This window comes from Triticum aestivum, chromosome 5A (genome assembly GCF_018294505.1).
Source record: "Triticum aestivum cultivar Chinese Spring chromosome 5A, IWGSC CS RefSeq v2.1, whole genome shotgun sequence".
Taxonomy (NCBI): domain Eukaryota; kingdom Viridiplantae; phylum Streptophyta; class Magnoliopsida; order Poales; family Poaceae; genus Triticum; species Triticum aestivum.
Window position 1 is genome coordinate 84,854,983 of NC_057806.1, and position 22,110 is coordinate 84,877,092.

Genomic DNA, 22,110 nt, shown 5'->3' on the forward strand with positions numbered 1-22,110 from the left:
ACAAAGGAGGAGATATGCATATCCGTATTGCCTAGCTTGCCTTCCACGCCAAGTAGAGTCCCATCCGGACACGGGACGGAGTCTTCAATCTCGTATCTTCATAGTCCAATAGTCCAGCCAAAGGATATAGTCCGACTGTCCGGAGACCCCCTAATCCAGGACTCCCTCAGTTATCAAGACTATTTTCTGGCGCCGTTGCCGGGGAGCATAGCTCTATTCTTTGAGTCACTTGGGATTTATATCTTCTTATCATTATGAAGAACTTGAAAGATCCAGGAACTAAGATTTATCCCTCAACTACGAGGGGAGGTAAGGAACTGCCATCTAGCTCTGCACTTGATTCACCTTTTGTTTTGAGTAACCTTGCGACACCTAAACCTGCTTCTGCTATTCGTTTTGATATGTCGCATGTTATTGATGATGCCACTTCTGCTATACATGATACTTATGATGAAACTACTTCTATGCTTGATGCTACTATGCCACTTGGTGAATTTCTTGATGAACAACTTGCTAGGGCTAGAGAGAATGAAAATATTGAATCTGATAATATTGATGAAAGTGATGATGAAGACTCACCTGTTATTCCCGAGGGTTATGTTTTTGATAAAGAAGCTTCTTTAGCTATTTTAGCTTGCAAAGATAGATACGAGCTCAAGAGGTTATTTGCTAAATGGAAGCAGCAATCTCTTAATGCTAGAATGAAACCTGACCCTGCTTTTGCTACTTCACCTATCTTTGTTACTGATAAGGATTAGGAATTCTTTGTTGATCTTGATATAATTACTTTGGTTGAATCTGATCCTTTTCATGGCTATGAATCTAAAACTGTTGTGGCACATCTTACTAAATTAAATGATATAGCCACCCTGTTCACTACTGATGAGAGAACTCGTTACTTTTATATCCTTAAAATATTTCCGTTCTCATTAAAGGGTGATGCTAAGATATGGTTTAATTCTCTTGATCTTGGTTGTGTGCGTAGTCCCCAGGATATGATTTATTACTTCTCTGCTAAATATTTCCCTGCTAATAAGAAACAAGCTACTTTAAGGGATATATATATATATAATTTTGTGCAAATTGAAGAAGAGAGTCTCCCACAAGCTTGGGGGAGGCTTCTCAAGTTACTTAATGCTTTGCCTGATCATCCTCTTAAGAAAAATGAAATACTTGATATCTTTTATAATTGTAACATCCCAAAATTTCAATTTGGAATGTTATACATTAGATCATCATTGCATATCATGTTTTATTGCATCCTGGTTGATCCTAGAAATTTCACGCAACTCAAGGACCTACGGAGAGAATTGGGGATTTCGTTATTTTCATATTTGAGTTTTTCTCAAATTATGAAAAGAGGATCGTTTCATTTTAATTATTTTTCTCTGAAATATTTCTTTTATTAAAAATAAAAGAGAGAGGATAAAATGACTTCCTCAAAATAAAGAAATATTAGAGATTTAATATTAAAATCAAATAATATTTTTATTCGGAGTTTTGTCGCTATTTTATTTGAATTAGGAAAAATATGCGTTTTTCAAAATTGATTTTTAGGCCCAAATAAATGTTCACCTTGTCCGGCTTATTTTTAGAGGACGGGGAAAATTTATTTCGGGATTTTTAGAGTCTGTTTAGTATTTTTTTTCTTTCTTTTTCTGCATGTTGAAATTATTAAAAAAAAGTCAACCGACTTAGGGCCGTACTCGTCCAAGTCTCCTCGGGCCGGCCCCTTCAAAGCCCGAGACCCCCGAGCCCCCCAGCCCACCCGAAACCCTAGCCCCACCGCCTCCCGATCTGCCGCCCCCAGCACGCCGTCGCTGCACCGCTTCCGGCCGCCCACGCTGCCGCACCGCCCTGCCGCTACCGCACCGCCACATCGGAACCCGCCGCTGGACCCCGCTGGAGTTCAAGGTAGCCGCCAATTTTTTAAAAACCGATCGGTTTTATTTCGTAAACCCTAGATCCGTTTTTTAGAGCCTGTTTGGTTTATTTTTTCGGTTTAGTTATTTAGCGAACGCCCATTTTTACGTTCGGTTTTACGAACGGTTTTCACTGTTTAGCCGCAGACAGCGAACATTCGTTCGTTAGCCTGTTCGTTAGTTTTTCTTTTTCTCGGATTTTCCGCGATTATTTTTTATCGCGATTTCTGATCCGATTTTCGTTCTAGTATAACTTTTCGCTCGTTTATCAGAATCAGGCGATTCAAGCGCCTAGTGTTTCATCTCGAAACCCTCTTTCCATTTAACCAACTTAAACAAGTTTTTGCTACTGTAAAATTTGATCTAGGTCCAGATTAGTAAACGAAGCTTGTTTCTCTTGCCGTTTGAGTTTTGTTGCTTCGTTTGATTTGATTCTTTTTGCAAACCAGAGTTCTTAAGTTGAACTTTCTGGTTAGATCTCTTATTTGAGTTTTACCTGTGCTTTTGCTTGATTGCTTATTATATGCTTGTTTGATTGCGATAGAGTACCCAGAGTGCGAAGCATGCTACATCGAGTCTCTAGGTTTCGCGGATCATCAGTTTTCATTGCATTAGATCAACCCTCAAACATTGCATGGTTAGGATCTGAGTTAAATTGTGGGGTTTGGGAAGTAGATGAGGTAGTACCTATTCACCTATTTATTATCAAACCCTGGGAGTTACTTCTACGTTGCTTATATTGCTGTGCTATGCTTGTAGACGTGGATTGGGTTTGAGTGTATTCATGACAGATGTGAGATGTTAATTAATGGTTAACTTAATGTGGCAACTTTAATACACATCTGGTGGATTGAGGCACCTGAGGAGCCCAGTGATTGCCTGTATTTTTTGGAAATCCCGGGGTACCGTGTGATTCTCCTATGGACCGCCACCCAGGCTCAAAGAGATCATAAGATTATTCATATTGGAAACTTCCGTGTGCAGCCATGATACGTCCATTTTGCATCATGCTTTTATATCGATATTTATTGCATTATGGGCTGTTATTTCACTTTATGTCACAATACTTATGGCTATTCTCTCTTATTTTACAAGGTTTACATGAAGAGGGAGAATGCCGGCAGCTGGAATTCTAGGCTGGAAAAGGAGCAAATATTAGAGACCTATTCTGCGCAACTCCAAAAGTCCTGAAACTCCACGGAACGTCTTAAAATAAATAAAGAAAAATCCTTGCCAAAGATGAAGGCCAGGGGGCCCACACCCTGCTCATGAGGGTGGGGGGCGCCCCCCCAGGGCGCGCCCCCTACCTCGTGGGCCCCCTGGTGGCTCTCCGACATCCATCTTCTCCTATATGAAGTCTTTCGATGAGAAAAAAATAAGAAGGAACTTTTCAGGATGAGACACCACCGCCACGAGGCAGAACCTTGGCAGATCCAACCTAGAGCTCCGACAGAGGTGTTCTGCCGGGGATACTTCCCTCCAGGAGGGGGAAATCATCACCATCGTCATCACCAACGCTCCTCTCATCGGGAGAGGGCAATCTCCATCAACATCTTCACCAACACCATCTCATATCCAAACCCTAGTTCATCTCTTGTATCCAATTCTTGTCTCAATGTCTGGGATTGGTGCTAGTAGGTTGCCAGTAGTGTTGATTACTCCCTGTAGTTGATACTAGTTGGTTTATTTGGTGGAAGATCATATGTTCAGATCCTATATGCATATTATTACCCCTCTGATTATGAACATGAATATGCTTTGTGAGTAATTACGTTTGTTCCTGAGGATAAGGGAGAAGTCTTGCTATTAGTAGTCATGTGAATTTGGTATTCGTTTGATATTTTGATAAGATGTATGTTGTCTAGCCTCTAGTGGTGTTATGTGAACATCGACTACATCACACTTCACCATTATTTGGGCCTAGAGGAAGGCATTGGGAAGTAATAAGTAGATGATGGGTTGCTAGAGTGACAGAAGCTTAAACCCTAGTTGATGCATTGCTTTGTAAGGGGCTGATTTGGATCCACATGTTTCATGCTATGGTTAGGTTTACCTTAATACTTTTGTTGTAGTTGCGGATGCTTGCAATAGAGGTTAATCATAAGTGGGATGCTTGTTCAAGTAAGAACAGCACCCAAGCACCAGTCCACCCACATATCAAATTATCAAAGTATCGAACGTGAATCATATGAACGTGATGAAAACTAGCTTGACAATATTCCTATGTGTCCCCGGGAGCGCTTTTCCTATTATAAGAGTTTGTTTCGGCTTGTCCTTTGCTACAAAAAGGATTGGGCCACATTGCTGCACTTTATTTACTTTGGTTACTTGTTGCTCGTTACAATTTATCTTATCACAAAACTATCTGTTACCACTTATTTCAGTACTTGCAGAGAATACCTTGCTGAAAACCGCTTATCATTTCCTTCTGCTCCTCGTTGCGTTCGACACTCTTACTTATCGAAAGGACTATGATAGATCCCCTATACTTGTGGTTCATCATGCCACATGCCATTATGGGCTCTAGCATAGTTGAGTAAGTTGTGGGAAACCTTTCCATGATGGGCTAGCAGATGTAGGGGATTGTAGGTGTACCGGCCTATCTATCGGTTTAGGGGACCTCTTCGGAAAGACTGTGTCTCGGTCATCCGTTTCTCAAACATCATGTAGTGCGAGAACTCCAACGGAGGAGATTGAGCCTTGTGGGGAAAATTGCACAAACCTCTGGAGAGTGTATAAACTAATCATGGTTAGTCGTGTCCCCGGTTATGGACATCTTGAGTATCTAGTTCTTGGATTATCATGTGGATCTCATCACTCTTAATATAATTTGATTGGGTTTAATGATGATTACTTTTAATTGGGATTGAGTTGGGTGAACCTTATCAATGTTTAGCAACCACCATGATAGTTAAATAAAATTTATTCCTTTGCAGTAGGGAAAAATTGGCTTTACGCAAAAATATATCAACCATACAGCCTCCACCAGCCATATATGCATATAGTGATAGCTTTATTCTGTTCATTACTCTCTTGTGTTACTTTTCCAGCATATTCTATGTGCTGACCCGTTTTCGGGCTGCAACGTATCATGTTGCAGACTTTTAAGACGACGAGTAAGGAGCCTTAGGTCGTGGTCTTTCACTCAGTGATGCTGTTGGAGTTGATGGACTCACTTTATCTTCCAAGTCTTCTGTTGTTATCGTATATAGATGGCCTTAAGCCATATTTATTGTAATAAGTTCTCTTTTGAGACATTCAATGTAATAAGTGTGTGATTGCCACTCTGTTATAAATCCTTCGAGTACTGTGTGTGTCAGCATTACCGATCCAGGGATGACACTTATACACAGAGATCAGACTGTTTGAGGTCTGGTCGCTACAATAATGGACTAACCGATGCCTCCAGAGATTACCTGCATAGTTGTGCTGGTTCTGTTTTCAGGGAAAGAACACCGGATGAAGCTGAAATTCTATTTAATAATATGTTGACAAATGAAAATAATTGGACACTTCCTGAGCCAGCTTCGGAGCCAATTCCTGAGCCTATTTCTAAACCAACTCTGAAGAAGAGGGATATTCTATTTCTCAGTCCTAAAGATATGCAAGTGGCAAAGAAATCTATGAAAGAAAAAGGTATTAAAGTTGAAGATGTTAAGAATTTACCTCCTATTGAAGAAATACATGGTCTTAATTTACCGCCCGTTGAAGAAACATATGATCTTAATCCTTTACCTATTGAAGAAACTCATGGTCTTGATAACCCGACACAGGTAGTATAGGTAAATTGTCTCTATAGATATGATAAAGCTGAAATCCCATTTACTAAGTTTGCTAGCCCATGCTTAGATGAGTTTGATAAATTTATGTTTAAGCAAGCAGATTTTAATGCTTATTTTGGTAGACAATTGAAATACAATTCAAATATGCTTGAACACTTGGGTGATTATATGGCTAATGTCAAAGGTGAACTTAAACTTATTAGTAAACATGCTTCTATGGTTACCACTCAAGTAGAACAAGTACTTAAAGCTCAAAATGATTTGCTCAATGAATTGAATAGTAAGGAAAATGAGAATGCTATTAGAGTTATGACTAGAGGTGGTAGAATGACTCAGGAACCTCTGTATCCTGAAGGCCACCCTTAGAGAATTGAGCAAGATTCTCAGAGAAATAATGTGGATGCACCTAGTCCTTCTAAAAAGAAGAAAAAGAAAAATGATAGGACTTTGCATGCTTCTAGTGAACCCGTTATTGAAACACCTGAGAATCCAAATGATATTTCTATTTCTGATGCTGAAACACAATCTGGTAATGAACCTGAGTCTAGTGATAAGGTTAATGATAATGTTCATGATGATGCTCAATCTAGTAATGATAATGATATAGAAATTGAACCTGCTGTTGATCTTGATAACCCACAATCAAAGAATCAACATTATGACAAGAAAGACTTTCTTGCTAGGAAACATGGTAAAGAAAGAGAACCATGGGTTCAGAAACCTATGCCTTTTCCTTCCAAACCATCCAAGAAAAAGGATGATGAGGATTTTGAGCGCTTTGCTGAAATGATTAGACCTATCTTTTTGCGTATGCGATTAACTGATATGCTCAAAATGAATCCTTATGCTAAGTATATGAAAGATATTGTTACAAATAAAAGAAAGACACTGTAAGATGAAAGTCCCACCATGCTTGCTAATTATACTTTTAAGGGTGGAATACCTAAGAAACTAGGAGATCTAGGAGTACCCACTATACCATGCTCCATTAAAAGAAACTATGTTAAAACTGCTTTATGTGATCTTGGAGCCGGTGTTAGTGTTATGCCTCTCTCTTTATATCGTAGACTTTATTTGAATAAGTTGACACCTACTGAAATATCTTTGCAAATGGCTGATAAATCAACTGCTATACCTGTCGGTATTTGTGAGGATGTGCCTGTTGTAGTTGCAAACGTTGCTATTTTAACGAACTTTGTTATTCTTGATATTCCTGAGGACGATAGTATGTCTATTATTCTTGGAAGACCCTTTTTGAATACTGTAGGGGTTGTTATTGATTGCACTAAAGGTAATGTCACTTTTCATGTTAATGGTAATGAGCATACGATACACTTTCCGAGGAAATAACCTCAAGTTCATAGTATCAACTCTATTGGAAAAAATTCCATCAATTATATTTGGAGGTTTTGAATTTCCTCTTCCTACTGTCAAGAATAAATATGATATTCTTATTATTGGGGATGTGCGTATCCCCGTTGAGGTAACATAGTGTTATTCGAAATTTCTCCGGTTCCATGTTATTCGGAATGAGTTCATTAACAAGACTTGATCAACCTTGTTAGTGGATTCCTTTGGATGAGCATGAGATGGATGAAACTAGAAGGCACAACCTTTTGTACCCTCCTTTTACTTTCTGTTATTTATATTAAATAAAATAAAAATAGTGTTTTATGTTTGTTATCTGACTATCCATGCAATATAAAAATACCCCGAAAATAAAAGTTCTCCAAATGCCCTGAAATTTAAATATGATTTTTTTCTAGAATATTTGAGAATATTTGGCACTGAGAACACAGCAGGGGGGTCATCCACCTGGCCACGAGGGTGGAGGGCGCGCCCCCCTGCCTTGTGGGCCCACGGTGGCCCTCCTCCACTTATCCTTTCACCCACACACTCCTTCTTCCTCCCCCAAACATGAATATCCAGCTCAAACCCGAGTCCAAGCTCATTTTGCTGCCATTTTCGATCTCCTTGCTCAAAGCACCTCTCACAAAACTGCTTGGGGAGATTGTTCCTTGGTATGTGACTCCTCCACTGGTCCAATTAGTTTTTGTTCTAGTGCTTTATTCATTGCAAATTTGTGCTGCTTAGGTGACCCTATTCTTGAGCTTGCATGTCAAATTTATATGGTCAAAAGTAGTTTTGATGCATGATATAGGCCCTAGGCACTTGTAGGAGTAGTTGCTATCAATATTATTGAGTTTGGTTTACTTTTATTTTGAATTTACTAAAAATTTCAGAAATTTTTAAGAGGAAGAAATATGCTTAGGAAAATTTTCCAAGGTGGTTCTTCAAGGAAGCAAGGACCCAGGCTTGCAATGCGTGATGCTGATGAAGAGCCACCAAGAGACGCTCCAATGCGTCCTTGTGAGTGGCCTTCTGAAAACTTTATGGATCAAGCGGGAATTAAGGAAGAATTTAACGCATATTTGCGTAACGCTGATCTTGTGAGCTTCGAGGAAGAAAAGTGCAGCCAGTATCACTATCTCACTAGTTCCTTTGTGAGGAGGTTTGAATTTTCATCTTCACATAATTCTCCAACTGTCCTGTTTGTTCTCTATGAAAATTCTTACACTATGGACTTAGAGGATTTTACCACTGCTTGCAAACTTCCACAATGGGGTAGTATCAGGGATCCTCACAAATCTGAATTTAGAGATTTTCTTGCTAGTATAACTGTGGGAGAATCTAGAGATATAACACAAGCTACCATATGGAGCATTCACTTTCCTGCTATACATTATTTTGCTCTCTTCATAGGTAGATGCATTAATGGTAAAGATGAGGCATGTCACATGTGTGTCCCTGACCTCAGTATTCTTAGGAGTGCTGTGTTAGGAGATAAGTCTTATAATTTGAGAGCCATTGTTGCACGTAGGTTGCATCTTAATAGATTTAATGGAGATTTCTTTGGTGGAATTTATGCAACCCGCATAGCTAATTTTCTTGGTGTATCCATACGCGAAGATGATATTGAATTACCCCCTGCTTACCTAGAATTTAATGCTATGGTTCACCACCAGTTTGTCGAGAGGAATGAATCACCTCTCCAGTATCGTTTAATCTTTGACAGACGTCGTGCTGTCCATATTACTCTCCCTGCTCCTACCTTCTATGATTATCAGGCAAAAGGAAGATATGTTATTACCAGAGAGGAGGCAGATGAGTACGAGAGGAGGGTGGAGGCCACTCGTTGCCACGCTGCAGCTCAGGAGGCGATAGCCGCTGCATCTCAGCACGACCCCAACTTTCACTATGGATATCCGCCAGGCCAGCAGTGGCCATAGACCAACTTAGGCCAAAAGCCTAAGCTTGGGGGAGTACGTATTTCTCACCGACGTTACATTTATGTTCACACACTCATTGCTAGATGTCGGTGCTCATACTTTTTCATTGTATCATCCATGCTAGTTTATTTCCTTTTTATGCTTTCTTCTTGTATGTTTAATAAACCTTAAGAAAAACCAAAAAAATTAGTTGTAGCTTTTAATTAGTTTACTTTCCGTGCTTGTAGTAGTAATTAAAAATAAAACCCAAAAAGATTTCCTGTTCTTCTTTTACTTGTTGGGAGCTCTCCCGTGTAAATAGTTTTATTTCTTTTCTTTTCTTTAGGGGTCGATAGGAGAAGACCATAATTAAAATGTTGAAGTAGCTCTTATATGCATTATTGTTGATCTCACAAAAGAGCCCATATTGCCTTGTCTTCTCCTGTTTATTGAATGCTTGTAGATTCCAGCTTAGTCCAATGCACATGCACTATTATTATTATTATCCACATCGTTCGGTCATGCAAGTGAAAGGCAATAATGATGATTATACGATGAACTTATTGAGATGAGAAAAGCTGGTATGAACCCGACCTCTCTTGTTTTTGTAAATATGATTAGTTCATCATTCCTGATTCATCCTATTATGAATAAACATGTTTGCAATGACAACTAGAGATCATAGTTCTTGTGCCATGCTTGATTAGCTAGGAGCTTATAATGGTTTACCTTGCGTGCCAACATGCTATTAAAATGGTTGTGTGTGGTACGATAGGGTGGTATCCTCCTCTGAATGATTTAAGTGACTTGACTTGGCGCATGTTCATGCATGTAGTTGAAACAAAATCAACATAGCCTTCACGATATTTATGTTCATGGTGGATTATATCCTACTCATGCTTGCATTCGGTGTTGATTAATTTTAATGCATGTTCATGACTATTGTCTCTCTCTAGCTGGTCGCTTCCCAGTCTCTCGCTAGCCTTCACCTGTACTAAGCGGGAATACTGCTTGTGCATCCAACTCCATAAACCCTAAAGTTATTCCATATGAGTCCACCATACCTACCTATATACGGTATCTACCTGCCGTTCCAAGTGAATTTGTATGTGCCAAACTCTAAACCTTCAAATAATTATCCTGTTTTGTATGCTCGAATAGCTCATGTATCAACTAGGGTTGTCCGTATCTTCCATGTTAGGCGGGTTATTCTCAAGAGGAGTGGAATCCGTTCCTCACTCACGAGAAAGTGGCTGGTCACCGGGATGCCCAGTCCCATGCTTTATGCAAATCAAATCAAAATAATTGCAAACAAAACTCCCCCTGGGACTCTTGTTAGTTGGAGGCACTCGTTGTTTCGAGCAAGCCATGGATTGATGCTTCTTGGTGGAAGGGGGAGCATAAACTTTACCATTCTATTTGGGAACCGCTTATAATGTGTGTAGCATGGAAGATATCGCCATCTCTTGGTTGTTATGTTGACAATGAAAGTATACCGCTCAAAATATTATTCACCTCTATTTCAAAACCGAGCTCTGGCAACTCTACAAATCCCTGCTTCCCTCTGCGAAGGGCCTATCTATTTACTTTCATGTTAAGTCATCATCCTCTTATTAAAAAGCACCAGTTGGAGAGCACCGCTGTCATTTGCATTCATTACTGTTAGTTTACATTGAGTATGACTTGACTGGATCTCTTTTACCATGAATTACGATGTCTAGTCAGTCCTTGATCTTTAAAGGTGATCTACATTTATGTTTTGCAGTCTCAGAAAGGGCTAGCGAGATACCATCTTGTTATATCATATTATGATTGTTTTGAGAAAGTGTTGTCATCCGAGATTTATTATTATTGCTCGCTAGTTGATTATGCTATTGATATGAGTAAACTTGAGACCTAAGCGTTATTGTGAATGTGGTTAGTCATAATCTTTGCTGAAAACTTGAATGCTGGCTTTACATATTTACAACAACAAGAGAAAACAGAGTTTGTAAATTTTTTTCTTTATCACTTTCAGTTTATCGACTGAATTGCTTGAGGACAAGCAAGGGTTTAAGCTTGGGGGAGTTGATACGTCTCCGTCGTATCTACTTTTCCAAACACTTTTGCCCTTGTTTTGGACTCTAACTTGCATGATTTGAATGGAACTAACCCGGACTGACGCCGTTTTCAGTTGAATTACCATGGTGTTATTTACGTGTAGAAACAAAAGTTCTCAGAATGACCTGAAACTTTACGGAACAACTTTTTGGAAATAATAAAAAAATCCTTACAAAAGATGAAGGCCAGGCGGCCCACCACCTGTCCACGAGGTTGGGGGCGCGCCCCTACCTCGTGGGCCCCCTGGAGCTCCTTCGATCTCAACTCCAACTCTATATATTTGGTTTCGGGGAGAAAAAAATCAGAGAAAAGAATTCATCGCGTTTTACAATAGGGAGCCGCCGCCAATCCCTAAAACCTCTCAGGAGGCTGATCTGGAGTCCGTTCGGGGCTCCGAAGAGGGGAATCCGTTGCCATCGTCATCATCAACTATCCTCCATCACCAATTTCATGATGCTCACCGCCGTGCGTGAGTAATTCCATCGTAGGCTTGCTGGACGGTGATGGGTTGGATGGTATCTATCATGTAATCGAGTTAGTTTTGTTAGGGTTTGATCCCTAGTATCCACTATGTTCTGACATTGATGTTGCTATGACTTTGCTATGCTTAATGCTTGTCACTAGGGCTCAAGTGCCATGATTTTAGATCTGAACCTATTATGTTTTCATCAATATATGAGAGTTCTTGATCCTATCTTCAAGTCTATAGTCACCTATTATGTGTTATGATCCGTTAACCCCGAAGTGACAATAATCGGGATACTTACCGGTGATGACCGTAGTTTGAGGAGTTCATGTATTCACTATGTGCTAATGCTTTGTTTCGGAACTCTATTAAAAGGAGGCCTTAATATCCCTTAATTTTCGTTAGGACCCCGCTGCCACGGGAGGGTAGGACAAAAGATGTCATGCAAGTTCTTTTCCATAAGCACGTATGACTATATTCGGAATACATGCCTACATTACATTGATGAACTGGAGCTAGTCCTGTGTCACCCGAGGTTATGATTGTTACATGATGAACCGCATCCAGCATAATTCTCCATCACCGATCCATTTCCTACGAGCTTTCCATATATTGTTCTTCACTTATTTACTTTTCCGTTGCTATTGCTATCATCACTACAAAATACCAAAAACATTACTTTTGCTACCGTTACCACTACTATCATATTACTTTGCTACTAAATACTTTGCTGCAGATATTAAGTTTCTAGGTGTGGTTGAATTGACAACTCAGCTGCTAATACTTGAGAATATTCTTTGGCTCCCCTTGTGTCGAATCAATAAATTTGGGTTGAATACTCTACCCTCGAAAACTGTTGCGATCCCCTATACTTGTGGGTTATCAGCGCACAATCAACATATTATAGAGGAGGTGTGATGAGCAGTTTGCCATCCACCGTGCAAAAGATCCAGAGCTGTCCGGCGGCATGATCGATGACCCACCCGAAGAGCCGACGTCACCATTACTCATCGAGAGCCTGATGCCCCGCAAGGAATGGGCAGAGGACCTCTGCAATTCAGTCAAGACACAGGTAGCCTGCGACTTCATCATTTCCCGCGGCGGCCGTGTCAACCTCGATCCCGATGATGTGGTGGCTAGGCTCGAGCGCATCCTTGGCGGAGTTGACGTCCCTGATGAAGTAGAACAACGCCAACATGATATCTTGAGGATGCAGGTGATGGACCGAATTTGCTACTAGGCTAGAGACATGGAAATGAAGAGGTTCCGTGGAGATATCATGCGCGTGACTGCACACTGTCAAGCTCTTCTGGAAGAGGCCCAACAACCCCAAGAGCCTCCCAGCGCTAGCAGCTCCGTAGGTGGAGGCAGGTCGGGACACTTGGAGTGAACGGCCGCAAGGGTGCTATGCTGATCATGGAGTCCGAGAAGACCATCGTTGGAAGGCCGCCAACTCAGCCTTTTAGCCTATATTTTATTATAATTGTATGCGTATGTAGGCCGTGAGTGTTCTGAGACTTGCCGCATGTCACATTTTAAATTATCCTAAATATGTAAGACAATATTAATCGTTGCCATTGTAAATTTGCCTCAACGACGAGCAGAGCATGCAGGGACACCAGAGCAGAGCGCACCGCGGCCGCCTCAATGGCGAGCAAACCACGGAGACAGACGCGAGCAGAGCACACCGCGGCCGCCTCAACAAGGGAGCAGAGCGTGCCGCGGCCGCCTCAACAGCGAGCAACCACGTGGTCAACCTTGTGGCTTCCTGAGGGAGGCGCGACGACGCATCCATAGGACACGACGATGATATCTTGACCATGTGTGATAGTGGGCAGACAGGTACACGTACATCCGAGAATGCGGGCCCATGTTTCGGGCTTCTGATGCGTGGCATACTTTTGATCCAAAAGAACTGTTTGCCATGAGTTAGAACAATAGACCAGGCTTTGTAGGCCCAGAACCATCAATAAATTTTGACCTTGTTTCTCGTCACATTGCAGATTACAATGCAATAAGTAATTGCAAATCTGTTCACACCTATCAAACTAATATGTGTTCACACTTAGCACCAGGCTATAAAAACTACCGACTCAAAAATTACTTCACAGTTCCTCTCCTCATCACCCACAAAACTGGTCTTTCTTGTCAAGTTGTTCCGCCATGAACGATAGGAGGAGTTTTGGGTGGACATATAACCAGGCAGCAAAGACCAAGGCCACATAAGTACTAGAGAGGTCCCGCCATGAAGCGGCAGTCACAACAGAGATGTCCCGTCACACCGTGGAGCCCTCAAACGAGCTCTCATGGGCACGTGAGGGCTCTCACAAGCACACTCGCCACATCGGCTATCACGACGAGCTGGCATTGCTGAAGTCCTTGGCCGATGACAACGACATTCTCGCTGGCCTCATTAAGCAGCGGGAGCTGGTCGACGGCTTGATGAAGCTGCTCGAGATCAACGATGCCTCGGTTGACAAGGTGACGGGATTCGTCAAGCAACTCATGAGTGACAATGCAAAGCTCCTCAAGGCACTCGCCGGGAAGGAGGAGGAGGCCGCCGGCTGGAAGATGCTGCATGAGGAGAGCAGTGCCTTAGGGATGACGCTGACAGTGATCATCGAGGAACTGATGGGTGACTGGAGGAAACTCCGGATTGAGCGCAGGCAGGAGGTGGAGGAATCCGTGGCTGCTTTCAAGCAAAGTCATGAGGAATTGAAGGAGCTGGACGATGTCCTCGTCCGGCAATCCATCGACGAGTAGAGACAGTAGCAACCCAGATCGTTGTCTGCGATTTCGTTCCTCTCTTGCTCCCGTGTCTTTCAGGCTTTGCCGCATGTGGCATTTTAAATTATCCAGAATATGTAAGACAATTATTATCTGCACCATTGTAAATTTGTCGTCGTATTATCCATTGCCATTTTATTTGCCATCGTATTATCCATTGCTCTATGTGGCAATTTAAATTAGGCCGGAATACCAGTTGAAAACACGAACAAAGCAAATGCTGCCATGGGGTCACAAGCAAACACCCTCCGTCCAGGTGCTTTAATTAACCAATTAATGGAGAATGTGTGAGCGAGGCGAGTGGCGGCTGGTGCATGGAAGTCAAAGAGCTCGCTTCCCGGTGAGGCCGGCGGCTTTGCTGCTTGCACATGTCCCATCGAGCCTGCGAGGTGGACAGGATGCACGCGTCCCGTCGAGCCTGTGCGGCGGACTACTCGCACGTGTCCCGTCGAGCCTGCACGGTGGACTTATCGCGCTCGTCCTGTCTAATCAAACAGCTGCACGCACGCCACCGAGTATGGTTAAATTTTGACACGGTTCATATAACATAACCGTTTGTAATTTTAACGTGTCAGCTATTTGTTTCAAAAAGGACTTCATTGGCTATTAATGTGTGCGCCTTGTCTCAAACTGGACAATTTTTCTACCACGGCATATATGTGCCATGTCAAGAAACCATGCCAAGTTTCATGTTTTTTGGGTGAGTTTTTGATTTACTGGGATTTAAAAACCGAGATTCTTAACGTTGCAGGACGACAAGAAGTTTGTAATTCATTCCCATTCCTTAAATCAGACCTAAACATGCACCCAATGACACATGTACGATTTCCCACCCATTTTGCCTCACTGGAGCACGTGTTTGTAGTAAAAAATTTGAATTATGGACTGCTTTATATGCCTAGAAAACTTAATTGATATATACAATGGCCAAACGAACCCTGAACAATTTCAAATTTCAGCACGACACTCCTGTTATTCTATGTTGCATGTAGAAAACAAAGTTCAAGGCGAGAAGAGGCAGCAATTACTGTTTCACCCACAAGAGGGGCATGTTTCCCTATCGGAATCACGAAGGTTGCGAGAAGGTTCGATTTGTAAGAGGCTTGTAATATAGCTTCGCCCAAATTGGACAATTATATGTACCATGTAGTGACACCATGCCAAGTTTCATCATTTCCTGGCGAGTTTTGGATTTACAAAGATTTAAAAACTGAGATTCACAATGTTTGTGGCCATGCCAGGACAGCGAGATGGTTGAATTCATTCCCATTCGTTCCATGGGACCTAAACATGCACTCCAAGGACACATGTACATTTTTTCTAGCCATTTTGGTGCACTAGAGCATGTATTTGTAGGTCAGATTTGAATTATGGACATTAAATGCCTAGAAAACTCAATTAATGAATAAAAAAGGTCAAACGAACCCTGAATAGTTTCAAATATCAGTGTGAATCTCCCGTTGTTTGGTGTTGCATGTAGAAGAAAATACGAGGCTAGAAGAGGGAGCGATTATCGTTTGGCCCACAAGGGGAAACGTTTCCCTATAGAAAGCACGAGGGTTCTTGCGACAGGCTCCGATTTGTAAGAGGTTTGTAATAATGCTTGGCCCAAATTGGCAATGTTTTTACCATGACATATATGTGCCATGACGTGACACCATGCCACCTTTGATGACTTTCTGGTGAGTTTAGGATTTAATGGGATTTAAAAACCGAGATTCCAAATGCTTCAGGATGAGCCAGGATGCCAGTACAATTGTAATTTGTTCCCATTCCTGGCATGGGACCTAAACATGCACCCAAGGACACATGTATAATTTTTCTAGCCATTTTGCTGAATTGGAGCATGTATTTGAAGTTTAGATTTGAATTATGGACATTACATGCCTAGGAAACTCAATTAGTGTATAAAGAGGCCAAAGGAACCCTGAATAAGTTTAAATTTCAGCACAGATATCCTATCGTTCCATGTTGCCTGTAGAAGAAAATACAAGGCGAAAAGAGGCAGTGATTACGTTTCGCCCACAAGGGGAACATGTTTCCCTATCGTAACCATGAGGCTTCTTTGAGAGAAGCTCCGGTTTGTAAGAGGATTGTAATAAAGCTTGACCAAAATTTGACAATGTTTTTACCACGACATATATGTGCCATGACGTGGCACCATGCTAACTTTCATGACTTTCTCATGAGTTTAGGATTTACAAGGATTTAAAAACAAAGATTCCAAATGTTTGAGGACGAGCCAGGACGCCGGTACGGTTGTAATTCGTTCCCATTCCTAGCATGGGACCTAAACAGGCACCCAATGACACATGTATAATTTTTCTAGCCATTTTGCTGAACTGGAGCATGTATTTGAAGTTCAGATTTGAATTATGGACATTAAATGCCTAGGAAACTGAATTTGTGTATGAAAAGGCCAAACAAACCCTGAATAAGTTTAAATTTTAGCACGGATATCATGTCGTTCCATGTTGCCTGTAGAAGAAAATACAAGGCGAAAAGAGGAAGTGATTACATTTGCCCACAAGGGGAACATGTTTCCCTATCAGAACCACGAGGCTTCTTTGAGAGAAGCTCCGGTTTGTAAGAGGTTTGTAATAAAGCTTTGCCCAAATTGGACAATGTTTTTACCATGACATATATGTGCCATGACATGACACCATGCCAACTTTCATGACTTTCTGGTGAGTTTAGGATTTACGAGGATTTAAAACCGAGATTCCAAATGTTTGTGGATGAGCTAGGACACCGGTACGGTTGTAATTCATTCCCATTCCTGGCATGGGAGCTAAACATGCACCCAAGGACACATGTATAAATTTTCTAGCCATTTTGGTGAACTAGAGCATGTATTTGAAGGTCAGATTTGAATTATGGACATTAAATGTCTAGGAAACTCAATTAGTGTATAAAAAGGCCAAACGAACCCTGAATAAGTTTAAATTTCAGCACGGATATCCTGTCATTCCATGTTGCATGTAGAAGAAAATACAAGGCAAAAGAGGCAGTGATTATCGTTTCATTGACAAGAGTGACACATTTCCCTATCGGAACCATCAGGCTTCTTTGAGAAAAGCTCCGGTTTGTAAGAGGCGTGTAATAAAACTTGCGCCAAAATGGACGAAAAAAATTCGTCGACATATATGTGCCATGTCATGACACCATGCCAAGTTTCACGATTTTCGGGTGTGTTTTTGATTTACGGGGATTTAAAAACCGAGATTCTTCTCACAAAATGTTTTCAAATAGCACGCGGTTCACTCACGAAAGCCGTGTGCCTACCAAACCGTGGTCTATGCCCCTCCCCTTGCTGCACGCGCAATCTGAGTCGTGTGTTCTGATTGGCCAGAACCAAAACCCCACGGATCGTACGTCTGCACCGTTGGATGCTCCCAGATCGAACGACAACCCTCAGCCGTTTTGACAACACATGCAGTACATGGGTAGGCACTGTGCACGTGCGTCGGGATAGCTCGCGCTTCCTTCTCTACTATGTTTTCTAAATAGGCTACCGTTTCCCGCCACTCCTCTCATCAGGTTCCCGCCTCTTCTCCCATCGTTTTCCCACTACCAGTGTCAGTGCTCATTGAAGGCTAGGCGGCGACGCACCGACCATGTAAATATCACACATAGTTTCTGAAAGCACAAATGTGCGTGATAGGAGGGAGTAGGTCCCATAGGGTCACCAGCGTTAAACGCCTTAAAGGCAAGGAGGAAATTGCTATCAGCAAGGGGCTGCTTCCATCCGCTAGCCTAGTCGAATAGAACGCAGAAGTTAAGCGTGCTCGGGGTGGAGTAGTCCAAGGATGGGTGACCCGATGAGAAGTTGCTAATTTGTAGACTACATTTTTATTGATAGACCAGCTAACTAGAAATATAAAAACAAACTACCCGCCTTGAGCGTTGCAAAAATCAGCGGTTACGCCACTTTTCCTTATTATCATACATGCATATTCTTATTGGACCGTGTGCGATCTTGGGCACTCCCGCCCCGCATCAATTTCTTTACCCAAATTTTAGTAGCCGCTGTACTTCAGCCGTCGCCCACACTCCTCCAACACCGACCTTTACAGTAAAATTACAGTAGCCGAGGCATTTGAACCGTCGCCCTCCCTTGTCCACCACCATCTCCACCCACCAGTACTAAATTTTTCAGTAGTCGTGGCGTATGCTCAAACACCACCCCTCCACAGTCCCCCACCCAGCCCCCCCTCGAACCCTAGCTCACGGCTGCCGCCGGTGCCGCCGCAACCCCTGCTGGTCTACCCATTCCTCCTAGCTTAGATAATAAAGTTCAGGTTACCCATTGATTCCCATACCGTCGCCCCACTCCCCTGTGTTTTTAGATGAGGCATGCGGTGTCCCTCCCCGCCAGATCCACATCCCCTGCTCCATAATGTCGTAGCCTAAGCTCGACCACATATCCTGGGGAGCCCGACAAGCGTTCGGCCAAGAAGAGGTTTATCATGGCCTCTCCAGCGAACGTTGGTGAGGTGTCCGCCGTTCGCCCCGACCCGTCGATCCCGGAGCAACACGTCATTGCGGAAGCCAGCGAAGACGTTGACTACATTGTCATGCCGAAGGCTTCATGTCAGTGGGCTAGCGTATTACTGTATCTCAGGAAAGCTGGCTATGACATCAAGCTCGTCGACAGCGACCGCTTCATGCAGGCCATGTCACAGGTTAAGTTGTCCATCCCCAACCCCTCTGGTTCAACCGCCGTTGATCTCTTCGACGGCCCTGCCACTGATCTCCTCCGCCGAGTGGTCAAGGATTTGCGATCCTTATACGCCATCAATCCCTTTTTTCATTTCTATAGGACATGTTCTACGGTGGCAGCTTGGGATCCTCAATTGCCAAGTTAGATCTCATCGACCACGACCACGAGGAGGGCACCCACAAAGGTTCTTCCAAGGTGAAACAACCCATCTGTAACATCAAAGAGCGCACCATGGGTCTGTGCTCTTCCAACTGGAAGGATCCCGTCCATGAAATGTGATGCAACATCCTATCAACAAATCTTACCTTTCCTAGCTTGCCAACCCGTACCCTTTGTTGTAGTAGCATTTGTCGTGAGGTGCTTTAACTGTGCTGTGTTTAATTATTTTAGTCATGCAAAAAATGTATTGTCCAATAGGGCTATGTGATGTTTAAGTATGAATTGTCCACTTCAGTTCCACGAATGGCTATATTTGGTTGTTTATAGTGAGTAGATGCCTTGTTTATCTGTATTTGGTTGTTAGGTTGGTCGCAGTGAGCATTTTTCCAGTTATCGAGCAGATGCCTTGTTTATATGTATTTGGTTCTTAGTTTGGTTGCAGTGAGGATTTGTCCAGTTATCAAGCATATGCCTTGTTTATCTGTATTTGGTTGTTAGGTTGCTTTTTTTAGCATTTGTCCAGTTTTCAAGCAGATGCCTTGTTTATCTGTATTTGCTTGTTAGGTTGGTTGTAGTGAGCATTTGTCCAGTTTTGAAGCATACCCTGTTTATCTGTATTTGCTTGTTAGGTTGGTTATAGTGAGACTCTGTCTAGTTTTCAATGGTTGTATTTGGTGGTTATACTGATCATTTATGCCTTGTTTATTTCAGTCATTCACAATGTGTTGTTCATTATGTGCAAGTCAGAACTGTGCCACTCGACTGCATCAATACCAGTTTGAACGGCTATATTTGGTTCCAGTTCTGCCTAGTGTAGTTAACTCATGCCCTTTATTCCAGTTTTACACATTTATCCAGTGTGATGTTTAAGCATTACCTACATTCTATTCATTTTCAATAATACCAGTTTGAATTGCAATATTTGATGGCTGTTAAGCCCGCTGTCAGTGAAATTGCCTTCCATTTTACATCTGCTTTAACAGCATGCTGAAACCAACACATTCAAGCTATGATTTGGACATGATGTTGTTTACATTTGCTATATTTGTTTGATGTTAAGGTTGCTGTACTTATCATGCCTTTCCACTACTTATGCAGGGCAACAATGGGAGTGGCCACCATTTTCCACCGAGGTTAGCTTCATCCCTCGGCTTGTACTCCCTCCGTCGTTCCATAATGTAGTGCATATAGATCCAGGCCTGGACACTAGTTAGCTTCTAATATTGACTTGTTGCTTGTAGGTACATATGCCCATGGCAAGGATCCACACATCGACCCTTTTTGTGCATGGGGCAATGAGATATTCATGAACAAGCAACTGAGGAAACTGATAAGGATTATTAGCAAAAAGATATGAATGGTGGCAAGCAAATTATTTGTTTATGCTCTATCCAACACAATAGTGAGCTGTAGGATGGTAACTACAAACTCTACAACCTTCCCTTTTAACTGCCCATAATGAGTTGTTAGACAACAATAATGTCTGAATCTTTTTCGTTCGTAGTGGTTCCCGAAGCTGTTCACTCAAGATTACGTCACAAAGTACATGATTGGTGGACACGCAATGAAAGTTAAAGTATTTCATCCAGACTAGAATGAGCATCAAGAAATCATAATGAGTACAGTGAAGGATGGACGGGCAGCCATCACAAGGGGTTGGCCTAGAGTCGTGCACGCATTACGCATAGAGGAGGGTACAATATGACCATTCCGCATCACCTTCTCCAACAACCAGAATGTCTTTCACCTCTCTCTTTACAGTCTTTAATACAATTATGGTTCATCATTCTTTACTTGGTGCTTCTGTAGTTCTTCAGTATATGTACCTATGCATCAAATTATGCATTCGTGGTTGAACCTATATTTGTAATAAACATGGTTGGATATGAAATAAGTGATTGCCTACTTTCAAATTCAAAACATGTGATTATTAAATTAGGGATTAATTATGCATTACACTGCACATGGTTTGCGAAAGCAAAACGTCTGTGATAGACGTGGAATTCAGACATGTTTCTAGGATCCACTATGTGTGCAATCAATCTCCACTACACACACGACCAGCCAAGAAAAAACGTGTGCGATTAACAACAGCATCGCACACAGTTCTTTCTTATTAAATGTTTGCGATAGTCACCTTATCGCACACACTTCGAAATTATGGACTGTTTGTGATGTTGTTCGCATCACAAACGTTTGGTCATAGAAGAACGCGTGCGATGTACATACTAACGGAAATGTATTCCTTGGATTGACTGTGTGCAATGTACATACGAACGGAAACGTTTAGCGGGGACTGACTGTGTGGGATGTACTTACGACCGGAAACAATTTCGCCTGTATAATTGTATTTTTAGCACTACTATACGTATAACCGTATTTGAGCGCTCGCCGGTCGCACACGACCTCGTTTTGCCGAGGGTGTGTGCCAGGAGGGCATATCCCCGATGGTTTTTGGATCTTGTGGGAAGGACCCCCTATCACAGTCACTCACTTGGCGACGGTTCCGAACATCGTCGTGGAAAGGGGTTAAAAACCGTTTGTATAGCACGAATGCGTACCAGTGACGGTTCAGATTTTAGTTGCGTCCGCGACGCAGGGCATATGGTTGATCCACAATAATTATTTGCGATGAGACAGAACAACAGAAATAGGCAGCCATATCAAGGTGTGTGCGATATACGGCATACAGTTCACTTCGATGAACTATTTTTGATGAGGCGGAACAACAGAAACGGGAAGCCAGATGAAGGTGTGTGCGATATACGGCATACAGTTCACTCAGATGAACTGTTTGTGAATAGGCAACACAAAAGAAACGGTCATCCAGATGAAGGTGTGTACGATAGAGGACATATAGTTCACTCGGACGAATTATTTCCGTTGAGCCAAGAGAACAGAA